A 15,361-nucleotide genomic window follows, 5' to 3' on the forward strand; every position below is an offset into this window, starting at 1 on the left:
ATGTCATGTTTCGTGTAATTAAGATGTCACAACAATGACAATGTTTTATAAACTTGTACTTAAATTTTCTCATACAGTGACACAAATGATATTACAGACGAGTTTTATAATGTCTTGGAGATCGATATTGCGTTTTATGTTCATATACATTGAAATGAAATTACGTCAATGCATTTAGGTGTTTTTTATATTGTGAATAATGTTAATAGGAAAGAGAGCTAAAAGTATGAATGATTTGCGATTCTAATATAGTAAATGTGAATATCTAATAAGTTACTGTTCAACTGACTTCGAGTGTGAGTAAATTTGAGCAACATGTATGACATTCTTATGGCAATGACTTTTCTCTTGACTATTGTAGAAGTAAACTGTAAGTTTGTGATCTGGCGCTCCCTATTTACATGTAATCTGAATAAAAGTTTACTCTCATGCCAGCAGATATTCGAGGCGTGTTTTTTTAAGTAAGTACCGTTTTGCCACAGCGCGGCCGCAGCACTGCGGTCGGTTACCTACTGGTTACCTACATCTGTTGTCTACACACAGATGCCATTACAAGCTGATTCTTCCTTGTTTACGTTGTGTACTGAGTGTTTAAGATGCCTCCGATAATCGTGAGTCCCGCCGACTGTGAAGTACGGGCTGTTATAAGATTTCTTAGTGCCAAAGTCCTAAAAGCGATCGATATTCGTCGTGAGATCTGTTCAGTTTACGGAGAAAACATTATGAGTGATGGAGTGGAAAGAAAGTGTGTGAGAGCATTTAAAGATGGCCGCACAAATGTGCATGATGAACAACGGAGTGGGCGTCCTTCGGTCGTTAAGGGGCTCTGGAAAGGCTCAAAATCATGAAAAGTTCAATTTTTACTTTTTTGCGTTTTCTGAACCTGCAGACTATTACCTTTTAACAGATATATAATTTATTCAATTCCGAAGACTACAACTATTTTTAAATTTTTTTTGAAATGTGTTCTACATGGGCGTGACCCACTGTGGCGCTGTTAAACTGCTGTCAAATGGTGTTATTATTAACGTCCGTGTTCATCAGGTACATTTTAGTGATGTGAGATAAAGTATGTGTTGTGGCTAACCTGTGATGGTTCAATATATATCGCTGGTGTGATTGTCGATTGTTTCATGTTTATTTACTCTGTCGTTATCTCGAAAATATTCGTAATTAATTCTGTTTCTTGAGTCTCTGTTTTGTTGAAGTATAATAATGAGTAAAAGTAAAGTTATTAGAAATCCTCTGAAGGCTTTTAAGAAAAGGAGAAATGTTGGAAAGCCCAAGGTATGTGTTATTACTGTAAACAATAAAGACGATAACCAAGTGAGTGAACCTAACCTCTCAAGTACACCTGCCCATAGCAGTCAAAGTGGGAAAGAAAATACTTCACAGAAGAAGCTTGGTTCAATGAGTGAAAACTATGAATGTTTTATGGGCGAATCGGATGTGAATGAAATATTTGATATGTCGGTTCTCAAAGGAATTTTTTCAAACTGTGTAAGATGTATTCATTGTAGTGAAGTTGGTCTGGAACTCTCCATAATAAAGCACGTAGGACTTGCTAGTGAAATACAACTGAAATGTGATAAGTGTTCATACATGACCACCTTTTGGAACAGTGTTGCAGTAACTGCAACTGAAGAAAATGATAGCAAAATCTACGAACACAACATTAGATTTGTTTATTCCTTGCGTTCAGTTGGTAAGGGTGCTACTGCAGGTGCAATTTTCTGTGGCATCATGAATCTTCCAAATCCCCCAACCAAGATTACGACCTATAATAAATTAATAGGGTCTATAGTAGAAGATGTCTGTATAGAATCTATGAAGAACGCTGTGGAAGAGGCTGTAATGGAAAATAATGGTAACAGAGATTTGACTGCAGCGTTCGATGGTACCTGGCATAAACGGGGACACACATCTCTTCATGGTGTAGTATCTGCCACCAGTATGTATACAGGGAAAGTTGTAGATGTAGCAGTAATATCAAAGTATTGTAGATGTCCACAAAAATATAACGGTACACATGGAAATAATTGCAAAGCTAACTATAGTGGCAGTAGTGGAGGAATGGAAGTGGCTGGTGTTGCCAGTATATTCCAGCGTTCTGAGGCGTGTGATAAAGTGCGATATGTTAATTACCTTGGTGACGGTGATTCTAAAAGTTTCAAACATGTTCAAGGACTGAAGCCCTATGGTGATGATGTTGTTGTGCAGAAATTTGAGTGTATTGGACACGTACAGAAGCGAATGGGAACAAGACTTCGGCGACTCAAAGCTTCGTACAAAAAACAAAAACTCAGTGATGGTAAAGGGTTGGATGGGAAGGGGAGGTTAACTGACAGTGTAATTGACAAAATACAGAACTATTATGGAATGGCTATTAGGCAAAATACACAAAGTGTCGACGAAATGAAGAAGGCTGTTTGGGCTCTTTTTTTTCATACTTCTTCAACCGATGAAAATCCCCAACATAGCTTGTGTCCCAAAGAAGAAGACAGTTGGTGTAAATATAACAAAGGATTGCTAACTGGTGAAGTGTACACTCATAAGCATAGTATGCCTCATGCAATAATGGAGGTGATAAAACCTATTTTCAGAGACTTAGCAGCACCTGAACTGTTGAAAAAGTGTATTCACGGAAAAAACTCAAAACCCCAATGAAAGTGTAAATAGTGTTATATGGTCGAGAATCCCCAAGACTGTATTTGTTGGAATAGAAACACTTCACTTTGGTGTGTATGATGCTGTTGCGACTTTCAATTATGGCAACATTGTAAGGTGCAAGGTATTTAGAAATATGGGAATGAAGATAGGTTCTAACATGGTACGAGCGATGCTTGCTTTAGACAAGGAACGTCTTCGGGCTGCAGACAGGGCTGTAAAGAGTCTAGAAATACAAGCAAGAGTAAACAGGAGGAGGAACAAGAGGAAGCTGGAGGAGGAGTTTGCAGAGGATGAAGATAATCCTTCCTATGGACCTGGAATACACTAAAAAGTTAATCCAATCTTTGCCGCTCGATTCCCAAAACTTTTATTTTCTCATACTAATTACATGTTTTCTATGGATCTTCCAAACATATTTGTTTCAAACTTTCAGTAAATGTTACACATTACCTTCTGCATAATTTAACACAGCCTTTTTCCAAAAAAACTGTATATTTTTGAATATATAAATAAAAAATTGCAAAAAATGTGAATTTTCATTACAATTGAAAAAAAATCATCTTTAATAACTGAACTAAAATTTTGTAAAATCCCTGTGGTAAGTTGTAGTCCATATTCCAATAAATAATCTGTAAAAAGTTCAACTTCCTACCTCAAATACTTTGTGAGGAAAGATGTAATTTATAAGCGTTATTTTAACATTGCAAGTATAGGGCGTTCCGGAGCCCCTTAATGAAAGTTTTGTGCATGAAGTGGACAATAAGGTGAGAGAAAACAGACGCTTTACGATTTACTCCTTGCGGGATGACTTTCCTAATGTTTCTCGTAGTGTTTTGTATGGCATTGTGACCGAGCACTTGAATTACCGAAAATTGTGCTCACGTTGGGTACCGAGAATGTTGACGGATGTGCACAAAACCAAGCGTTTAGACAGTGCATTGACTTTCCTTGAGCGGTACCACAACGATTTCTTAAGCCAAATTGTTACGGCCGATGAAACATGGGAGGCCTACATCACACCAGAATCAATGCAACAGTCCATGGAATGGCGGCATCCAGATTCACCCAGAAAAGTGAAGTTCAAACAAACAATTTCTGCCTGGAAAATCATGTGCACAGTTTTTTGGGAGATAAAAGGAGTATTGCTTGTGGAATTTCTGCCTTGTAATGAGGCAATCAATGCAACAGCTTACTGTAAGACATTGCACAATCTGCGCCGTTCAATTCAGAACAAAAGACGTGGCAAGTTGAGCAAGGGCATAGTTTTGCTGCAAGACAATGCCCGTCCACATGTGGCGAATCAGACCAAAGATCACATCACATCTTTTCGATGGGAAACTCTAGATCATCCTCCGTACAGCCCCGATCTCGCGCCCAGTGACTACCATCTGTTCCTGCACTTGAAGAAACACCTGGGCGGTCATCGTCTTCAAGACGATGACGAAGTCAAAACAGTGGTGATGCAGTGGTTAACAAGTCAGGCGTCAGACTTCTATGAGGAGGGTATTCAAAAACAGGTACAACGTTATGACAAGTGCCTCAATATTGGCGGAAATTATGTAGAAAAGTAGATTAAAAAAATGGTTCAAATGGTTCTGAGCACTATGGGACTCAACTCCTGAGGTCATTAGTCCCCTAGAACTTAGAACTAGTTAAACCTAACTAACCTAAGGACATCACACACATCCATGCCCGAGGCAGGATTCGAACCTGCGACCGTAGCGGTCTCGCGGTTCCAGACTGCAGCGCCAGAACCGCGCGGCCACTTCGGCCGGCCAAGTAGATTAAGGTACAGGATTTCTTGTAAAAATAATATTATTGAGATATCTTAGTACGTCTCTTTTTTTTAAATTTCAAAACGGTACTTATCTAAAAAACATGCCTCGTAGGTACTTGTGTGGGTAGTTGTGGCTAAGAGTGAATGTGAGTTTAAAGTTGTGGCCTTGGCAACAGGATGCCCTAGTCTACGCCATATTCCATACCGTGAATCACATTAACCCAGTGCCCACGAAAACAAAATGAAAAAATGTAGCCCAAGCCAAGGGAAAGTTTCTGTGATGTACTTGGGCCGCTGACATGTCCCAGCATAAGTACATCAGCATCAATTATGAAACTGAGGAAGGGATGATGTTATGGGACAGGTTTTCCAAAACTACTCTATAACCTTGTTAATAAACCAATATACCCATGAGGATACCCAGCGCTGTATGAAAGTATACACACAGTTAAATTTTATACCAATAACTGCAAATCTAAGTAGCACTGTTTCCTCTAATTCTGAATGGTGATGTGTCCTTGTAGAGTTTTTCTGAAACTTGGATCCAGTAGCCAGCTGTGATAACGTACAAGAGCTCCAAGTTGATGGAGTGCAGGCCATAAAAATGTTTTTGTTGGAAACCAGGATAGTCAGGTATGTGTGGGGAAGTGAGAGCTGATTTTCGACTGATGCGAGGACCCAGGGTGGTTGCCATGAGGGTGGCGGACTAAGAGTGCGTAGCAGTTGTAAGCTTCCGGTGTGAAGTAGCTTAATGAATGCCTTTTGGAAAAGATGAGGTCTGCATGTGGAACAGAGAAACATACAACACACTCAGCGTGGAACACAGTTGCTGGGGACTGGAGAAGGCTGCAGATGCAGATGTTTAAATTTTGTAAGGAGGCCCAGGGCTATCTCATGACAGCTAATGTTGAAGCAGTGTCGGAGACTTGCAAGTGAGAACATGCAGCAATTTCAGTCGGACAAAACTCGAAAACACACAAGTAGTGGAAGAGAATTTCTGTCTACTGCCCCATTCTAAGAGTGACTTCAGCAGTATTAGTTAACAACGGCAGTTCGTTAGGAGAAGGGAAATCGTTTCAGCTGTTACAAACATTTCATCGGTTGGAACTGGGAAAGTATACTATTGCTCTGGGCTACCTAGATCAGATAGATTTTGTGAAGCAGAGGAGAAAGAAAGACTTCTCGTCTTGTACATTACATAGCTCACTTCGTCATCCTTTATGTTCACGGAGAGATGAGTACACTTTAGTTTTGCAAAGAGAGGTGTCTTTGCCTCAGGCGCCGGGGCTCAACTTGGAGTTCTCAACCACTTCGGCAGACACCCTCCGCACCTGGGTATCAGCAGAGGGGTAAGTATGTGCCACATGTGACAAGGGGACCGCGAAGTATTTGTTTCATATCGGGTTTCGATTTTGTGAATTAGTCCATGTCGCCAGCTCGCTGTACTCAATATGCGCTTAGGCGAAAGAGCTGGTGCCTGTACGTACTTTTCTGGGTCTTTTCTTTAGGCTGTCAACTTATTAGCTATTATTGGCGATTTTCATGGACACAGTTTTTGTATCATTTCCATCTCAAATTCACCCGCCTGAGCCAAGGTCTTTTGTACACGTTTTTACATTCTTGTACCCTTTGTAATTATTTGTGGTGTTCGTTCAGTGACTAGAATCACATTACCTACCAATAAATCGGATTGTTATCTTTAGCTTCATTTGGTAGTTTGATGGAAACTATTATCAGTATATATGTGTGAGTTATGATACCCATATTTCATATTTGGTTGGGTGACCCCTGTTTAAATCAGATATTTAATTAGCTATCTGCAGCGCAACTTTACTTTTTCATTTCACATGATCTCACAGAGAGAAATTTGTTCATTACGCAGGTTACCATTTTCAGACCTCATAGCATCCCAGGAGTCTGCCAAATGTTCAACCGACACCTCACAGTAACTGATAGATTCTGTCCACCCACGACCACATGCTCACCAACTGAATGGCAGCCAAATTCAGCAATTTTAATTGCACAAATCGTTTCGTACTGAATTTATTGAGTCCTCACATACCCATCTAAGTTGAATCTTGAGCTGTTTTTATTAATTTTCCGCAATTGCTTGAGTTTTACTCACCCACAACCATCCGACCTATTGTGTGTTTCAAATGGTTCAAATGGCTCTGAGCACTATGGGACTTAACATCTGTGGTCATCAGTCCCCTAGAACTTAGAACTACTTAAACCTGACTAACCTAAGGACATCACACACGTCCATGCCCGAGGCAGGATTCGAACCTGCGACCGTAGCGGTCCCGCGGTTCCTGACTGAAGCGCCTAGAACCGCACGGCCGCACCGGCCGGCCTATTGTGTGTTTGCTCGACCCTATGATACACTCCTGGAAATTGAAATAAGAACACCGTGAATTCATTGTCCCAGGAAGGGGAAACTTTATTGACACATTCCTGGGGTCAGATACATCACATGATCACACTGACAGAACCACAGGCACATAGACACAGGCAACAGAGCATGCACAATGTCGGCACTAGTACAGTGTATATCCACCTTTCGCAGCAATGCAGGCTGCTATTCTCCCATGGAGACGATCGTAGAGATGCTGGATGTAGTCCTGTGGAACGGCTTGCCATGCCATTTCCACCTGGCGCCTCAGTTGGACCAGCGTTCGTGCTGGACGTGCAGACCGCGTGAGACGACGCTTCATCCAGTCCCAAACATGCTCAATGGGGGACAGATCCGGAGATCTTGCTGGACAGGGTAGTTGACGTACACCTTCTAGAGCACGTTGGGTGGCACGGGATACATGCGGACGTGCATTGTCCTGTTGGAACAGCAAGTTCCCTTGCCGGTCTAGGAATGGTAGAACGATGGGTTCGATGACGGTTTGGATGTACCGTGCCCTATTCAGTGTCCCCTTGACGATCACCAGTGGTGTACGGCCAGTGTAGGAGATCGCTCCCCACACCATGATGCCGGGTGTTGGCCCTGTGTGCCTCGGTCGTATGCAGTCCTGATTGTGGCGCTCACCTGCATGGCGCCAAACACGCATACGACCATCATTGGCACCAAGGCAGAAGCGACTCTCATCGCTGAAGACGACACGTCTCCATTCGTCCCTCCATTCACGCCTGTCGCGACACCACTGGAGGCGGGCTGCACGATGTTGGGGCGTGAGCGGAAGACGGCCTAACGGTGTGCGGGACCGTAGCCCAGCTTCATGGAGACGGTTGCGAATGGTCCTCGCCGATACCCCATGAGCAACAGTGTCCCTAATTTGCTGGGAAGTGGCGGTGCGGTCCCCTACGGCACTGCGTAGGATCCTACGGTCTTGGCGTGCATCCGTGCGTCGCTGCGGTCCGGTCCCAGGTCGACGGGCACGTGCACCTTCCGCCGACCACTGGCGACAACATCGATGTACTGTGGAGACCTCACGCCCCACGTGTTGAGCAATTCGGCGGTACGTCCACCCGGCCTCCCGCATGCCCACTATACGCCCTCGCTCAAAGTCCGTCAACTGCACATACGGTTCACGTCCACGCTGTCGCGGCATGCTACCAGTGTTAAAGACTGCGATGGAGCTCCGTATGCGACGGCAAACTGGCTGACACTGACGGCGGCGGTGCACAAATGCTGCGCAGCTAGCGCCATTCGACGGCCAACACCGCGGTTCCTGGTGTGTCCGCTGTGCCGTGCGTGTGATCATTGCTTGTACAGCCCTCTCGCAGTGTCCGGAGCAAGTATGGCGGGTCTGACACACCGGTGTCAATGTGTTCTTTTTTCCATTTCCAGGAGTGTATATGGGACATCTTTGACCTCGAACTTTCAGAACCGCGCAAAATCGTGTTTAGAATAACACCCATCACAAAACAACAGTGGTATGTGTCATTTCCGGGCAAAGCTTACGAACTAACATCCCAAAGATGTTCTGGCTCACAATGCGGTTCCTCTTCGTCGAAATGTCTTGGCTCAAAATCGTCTAGAGGCTGAACCGCATGTGTCGCATTACACGCCCTAAATTAGACACTTGTGACCCTTTGGTTAAATTGTCTGCCTGATGGCAAGTTTGCGAAATACAAATTTAATATAACATATAATAACAGTAGTAATAATACCGCGAACTAAATTAATGACCCATAAATGATGTAGGCCACACAGTTGCGATTTGGTTAGGACAATGTTTATTCAGAAAGCAAACTAATAGCGAAAGTGGTCTTATTTAGAGTTACATTCGAGCGCATATCCATTTGACACAGTTCGATCATTCACTATATCATCGTAAAACACAAGTCCAATAATTCACCTCGTTATTTACACGAAAAGTTCTAGTTCACACCAGGCGCGCGGTTGCTCACCGGTCAGAGACTAAGTTCCGCGATACCACAGAATGAAAAATTTTCTAAGTCGCTTCACTTCGTAGCTACCTGAAGACCGACTGTCCGGTTTCCCGTCTCAATCCGAACTGTTCCTCTCTGCCGGTCCCCGGCCGCTTTTCCCACGCGCCGAACATCCTCGCTCAACTGACTAGAGTAGTTTCCTTTCCTGAAGCCGTCCATCTGATTGGCTACAGCTTATTCTACATTATTTTACATTTTAACATATTTAAATAATCAAAGCTTGACCACTTTCACTTTCTAAATAATATCCATTACTTAATAAATGTTAAATTCTTTACATAAAACCAATACAATTTCCTTCGCAACTTTGAATGTCATGGCCAGTAGCCTTGCACCAATGTGCTTTCTGATAAATGAAGAACAAAGGTAACTATTATGCACTGAACTTTACAACAAATATTCTATTACCTAATGATTGAATAAGGTGCAATGCTGTCATCGTTCAAAGTGTTTTGTGTGGAGGGAATAATGATCTGATGCTTAACTGAATATACCGATAATTTAAATTTACTATATTTTTTAAACAAACAAAGTTACAGAGTTGATGTTTACAGCGTTTGTCATTTTAATGATGCGCTTCTATATGAAATGTCGATCGTTAAGATCGAACAAAGCGTTCAGATTTTAGCATTCAGGTCTTTGTAACAAAACTTGTTAATTTCACTTTAAAAGTAAATCCTAAACTATTATAGATATGAAGAATATTCGAGTTTTATTTGGATTATCATGAAAATTTATGAAGGATGGTAGATTAAAATTACTGTGGCTTCAGTACCTGAATTACTACAGAATTAAATAGTTATCATAAATGGCTACACTCCATACAAATACTTTCAGAAACGACTTCCTGACACTTAAATCTATACACGTGTTAACAACTTTCTCTTCTTCAGAAACGCATTCCTTGCCATTGCCAGTCTACATTTTATATCCTCTCTACTTTGGCCTCAGCAGTTATTTTGCTCCCCAAATAGCAAAACTCCTTTACTACTTTAAGTGTCTCATTTCCCAATCTAATTCCCTCACCATCACCCGACTTAATTCGACTACATTCCATTATCCTCGTTTTGCTTTTGTTGATGTTCATTTTATATCCTCCTTTCAAGACACTGTCCATTCCGTACAACTGCTCTTCCAAGTTGTTTGCTGTCTCTGACAGAATTACAATGTCATCGGCGAACCTCAAAGTTTTTATTTCTTCTCCATGGATTTTAATACCTACTCCGAATTTTTCATTTGTCTCCTTTACTGCTTGCTCAATATACAGATTGAATAACATTGGGGAGAGGCTACAACCCTGTCTCACTCCCTTCCCAACCACTGCATCCCTTTCATGTCCCTCGACTCTTATAACTGCCATCTGGTTTCTGTACAAATTGTAAATAGCCTTTCGCTCCCTGTATTTTACCCATGCCACCCTCAGAATTTGAAAGAGAGTATTCCAGTCAACATTGTCAAAAGCTTTCTCTAAGTCTACAAATGCTAGAAATGTTGGTTTGCCTTTCCTGAATCTATCTTCTAAGACAAGTCGCAGGGTAAGTATTGCCTCACGTGTTCCATTATCTCTATGGAATCCAAACTGATCTTCCTCGAGGTCGGCTTCTACCAGTTTTTCCATTCGTCTGTAAAGAATTCGCGTTAGTATTTTGTGGCCGTGACTTATTAAACTGCTAGTTGGGTAATTTTCACATCTGTCAGCACCTGCTCTTTTTGGGATTGAAATTATTATATTCTTCTTGAAGTCTGAGGGTATTTCGCCTGTCTCATACATATTGCTCATCAGATGGTAGACTTTTGTTAGGGCTGGCTCTCCCAAGGCTGTCAGTAGTTCTTATGGAATGTTGTCTACTCCCGGGGTCTTATTTCGACTTAGGTCTTTCAGTGCTCTGTCAGACTCTTCAGGCAGTATCGTATCTTCCATTTCATCTTCATCTACATACTCTTCCATTTCCATAATATTGTCCTCAAGTACATCTCCTTTGTATAGACCCTCTATATACTCCTTCCGCATTTCTGCTTTCCCTTCTTTGCTTAGAACTGGGTTTCATCTGAGCTCTTGATATTCATACAAGTGGTTCTCTTTTCTCCAAAGGCCTCTTTAATTTTCCTGTAGGCAGTATCTATCTTACCCCTAGTGAGATATGCCTCTAAATTCTCACAATGTAGCAATCCTTGCTTAGCCATTTTGCCCTTCCTGTCGATCTCCTTTTTGAGGCCTTTGTATTCCTTTTTGCCTGCTTAATTTACTGCATTTTTATATTTTCTCCTTTCATCAGTTGAATTAAATATTTCTTCTGTTACCCGAGGATTTCTACTAGCCCTCGTCTTGTTATCTACTTGATCCTCTGCTGCCTTCACTATTTCATCCCTAAAAGCTACCCATACTTCTTCTACTGTATTTCTTTCCCCCATTCCTGTCAATCGTTCCCTTATGCTCTCCCTGAAACTCTCTACAACCTCTGGTTCTGTCAGTTTATCCAGGTCCCATCTCCTTAAACCCCCACCTTCTTGCAGTTTCCTCAGTTTTAATCTACAGTTCATAACCAATAGATTGTGGTCAGAGTCCACATCTGCCCATGGAAATGTCTTACAATTCAAAACCTGGTACCTAAATCTCTGTCTTACCATTACGTAATCTATCTGAACGCTTCCAGTATCTCCAGGCCTCTTCCATGTATACAACCTTCTTTCATGATTCTTGAACCAAGGGTTAGCTATGATTAAGTTATGCTCTGTGCAAAATTCTACCAGGCGGCTTCCTCTTTCATTTCTTACCCCCATTCCATATTCACCTACTATATTTCCTTCTCTTCCTTTTCTTACTATCGAATAATTTTTTTTATCTCATCATACATTTCATCAATCTCTTCGTCATCGCCCGCATCTCGTGGTCGTGCGGTAGCGTTCTCGCTTCCCACGCCCGGGTTCCCGGGTTCGATTCCCGGCGGGGTCAGGGATTTTCTCTGCCTCGTGATGGCTGGGTGTTGTGTGCTGTCCTTAGGTTAGTTAGGTTTAAGTAGTTCTAAGTTCTAGGGGACTGATGACCATAGATGTTAAGTCCCATAGTGCTCAGAGCCATCTTCGTCATCTGCAGAGCTAGTTGGCATATAAACTTGTACTACAGAGGAAGGCGTGGGCTTCGTGTCTGTCTTGGCCACAATAATGCGTTCACTATGCTATTTGTAGTAGCTTACCCGCACTCCTATTTTTTTGTTCATTATTAAACCTACTCCTCCATTACACCTATTTGATTTTGTATTTATAACCCTGTATTCACCTAATCAGAAGTCTTGTTTCTCCTGCTACCGAACTTCACTAATTCCCACTATATCTATCTTTAACCTATCCATTTCCCTTTTTTTCCCGATTAAGGGATCTGACATTACACACTCCGATGCGTAGAACGCCAGATTTCTTTCTCCTGATAACGACGTCCACCAAGTAGTCCCTGCCCGGAGTTCAGAATGGGGGAGTATTTCACCTCCGGAATATTTTATCCAAGATGACATCTTCATCATTTAACCATATAGTAAAGTTTCATGTCCTCGGGAAAAATTACGGCCGCAGTTTCCCCTTGCTTTCAGCAGCTCGCAGTAAGGCCGTTTTGGTTAGTGTTACAAGGCCAGATCAGTCAATCATCCAGACTGTTGCCCCTGCAACTACTGAAAAGGCTGCTGCCCCTCTTCAGGAACCACGCGTTTGTCTGGCCTCTCAACAGATACCCCTACGTTGTGGTTGCACCTACTGTACGGCTATCTGTACCGCCGAGGCACGCAAGCCTCCCCACTAACAGCAAGGTCCATGGTTCATGGTTCATAATAATTCAGAAATACAATGGCAAAGACAAAGAAATACAGTGCGTTACGCTGGATAGATATACTGATTTTTGACAGTAAGAACCTGAACCTGCAAGTGATTTTTCAAGCGGTACATGTCGTTCATCTTGAGAGCAACAGGAACAGTCCAGTGAAAGTAAGTATGGACTATCTCCAACCAAACAATCGACGGCCAGTGTATTAGAAAATACTGATGACATCGTGCTAGCGAATATTTATGAAGACTATTACAATCGTGGCTTCAATTCCTATAGCAAACTAATGAGTGCATTAAAAGTGCATTAAAAATAAATGAAATTTCACACTAATTCTATATTATGTATCTAGCAAAAGGCGAGCAGGAGCTCGTTTCAAAGGAAACAGACTGCCGCAATTACAATCTATAAAAGGGCTTGTAATATCGCGCTCTGACGGTCGTACAGATCTACAGTTTATTGTTGACATCTGCAAATGTGGAAGCTAAAAGCGTCTAAAATGGTTGGCTTGGACAATTTCAAGCTTCGGTTTGTTTTATCGACAATCTTTATGCTGAATATGACATTGCATCGAGGCACATTACTACATTTGTCACACGTAAGACATAGAAGGCGATAATAGTATACGTCAGAAGGTGCAACGTTTTGTGGAGGAAGTGAACATGTTTATGAGAAAACAGAAGGTGGCGAAAGGAAAAGTTTCGAACAGTGACCAGTCAGTTCCAGTATGAAATGTCTTCATCATCCAGACTGACTCACAGAGGAGGCAAAATTACAGCTAGTGGGTTGCAGTCTGTACATGGCTTCACCCACAGCTACACAGCTGATGTGGCTTTATCAAGGACAGGTGAATAGCAAACAAGTTTTGCGTCTGTTCTCAAGATGCACAAGGCACTTTCGGCCCACATATTTCAAAGGCATTAATGTGGTGGCAAGCAGAAGTGGAAAAATGACGAAAGAACACGTGAAACGTGTTCTAATTTCAGTCCTTTGCGAACATATAACAAGTAAAAAGAGCCTATTGCTGTGTGATTCCTGGTCAGGACCTACAGACAGTAAGTACCCTTTCAGTTGCATGATCTCCAAACAAGGATGTTGAACTGAAGATATTGCCACCGAAAACAATAAAATATTGCCATCACCTTAACATTTACTTCTTTCAGAAGTATGAGCTCAATATCAGAAGGATTGGTGATTTTGTAAGACTACAATGTGCCAAATCACAAGCGAAGATGCGTAAATGTCATTTCATCAGCAAACTTCACTCTATGATTTACAATCAATTTTCGCATCAAAGTGTACGCCTATGTCACGGTATGCTTGGCGAAAGTCTGGTTACGATATCGACATATCCATATAATCATTTGAAAATGTAATTAGTGCGGTTTTTGATACTGGACTGCTTGGGTGCGAAAGTGATTTATAAGGTAAAAAGGTTTCAGTCAGATGTGCACATTGTCCTCTTCCACTTTGCTTTAACACCTTCACCGAAATACCGCATCTGCACTATGAGGACTAATAAAAGCACTTTTATGTGTGTAAGATATATGTATTCTGGGCTGTAATAATTACTTTAAGCAGGTTTTTTTTGCCACTGTTGATTGAAAATGTAATGATACACTAACGTCATTGAATTACGTATAATTTCTTTCCTATGGTGTTAACATCTTGTTACTTTGTTTCTCTATTAAAATGTCACTAGTGGTAGAATGCAACGTTTTGCATGAAAATGACGCAGACCACTGTTGTTTATGATCAGGTATTATTCCAAACATAGTTCCGTGCGGTTCGGAGCGTTCGAGGTCAAAGGTGTCCCTGGTAAGATGAACGTTTTGTCCGTCAGTATCGCTTGGGACATCGAGAGCTGATAGGACACTTAAAGAGGCATTAATGACTGACAGCGTGTTACCTTTAAGTGGGTGGACGAAGCAGAGATGACCACTGACTCTCGGTAAACATTCTCTACATTTACATGAGGCTCTCAACCCCGGATTTCGTTAACCGATTTCCGAATACCGCTCCTTTTTGCTTTTGTAAACACAACAATATCGAATCCGGAACTACGTTTCTAGCTGCCGTATTTCTTGTTCCACAATAGATTTTCTTTATATGTAAACGCACACCCGTTTTTAAAATGTACTTTGGTTGTCAAGTTACGTTTAGTTTTTAAAAAGTTTCATTTAATCTGAAGGGAGTGAGTTTGTGTGCAGTAATTGAGTCTAAGCATGAAGTTGTCTACCTACAATGTTTAACTGAAGAGAAGTAGACAATGAGCTGACTAAATTAGAGACAGAAACAACTGCCTTGCAGAGCCGATTTGTCTAAAACAACTGACTGTCGGAAAACAGATATTTGAGCGGTCCAGCAAAACCGTTTCAGACCTTAACATGTGAATTCGACAGCGGAAAATGGATTTCGGAGCTCGAAAAAATGGTTCAGATGGCTCTGAGCACTATGGGACTTAACATCTGAGGTCATCAGTCCCCTAGACTTAGAACTACTTAAACCTAACTAACCTAAGGACATCACACACATCCATGCCCGATGCAGGATTCGAACTTGCGCCCGTAGCGGTCGCGCGGTTCCAGTCTGAAGCGCCTAGAACCTCTCGGCTACTTCGGCCGGCTTCGAAGTTCGGTTTTCCTCTGCCGGACGTCGTCTCTCGTGTAAATGTAGCGACTGACGCGTAGGTGATACGA

This window comes from Schistocerca nitens, chromosome 6 (assembly GCF_023898315.1).
Source record: "Schistocerca nitens isolate TAMUIC-IGC-003100 chromosome 6, iqSchNite1.1, whole genome shotgun sequence".
NCBI classification, from domain to species: Eukaryota; Metazoa; Arthropoda; class Insecta; order Orthoptera; family Acrididae; genus Schistocerca; species Schistocerca nitens.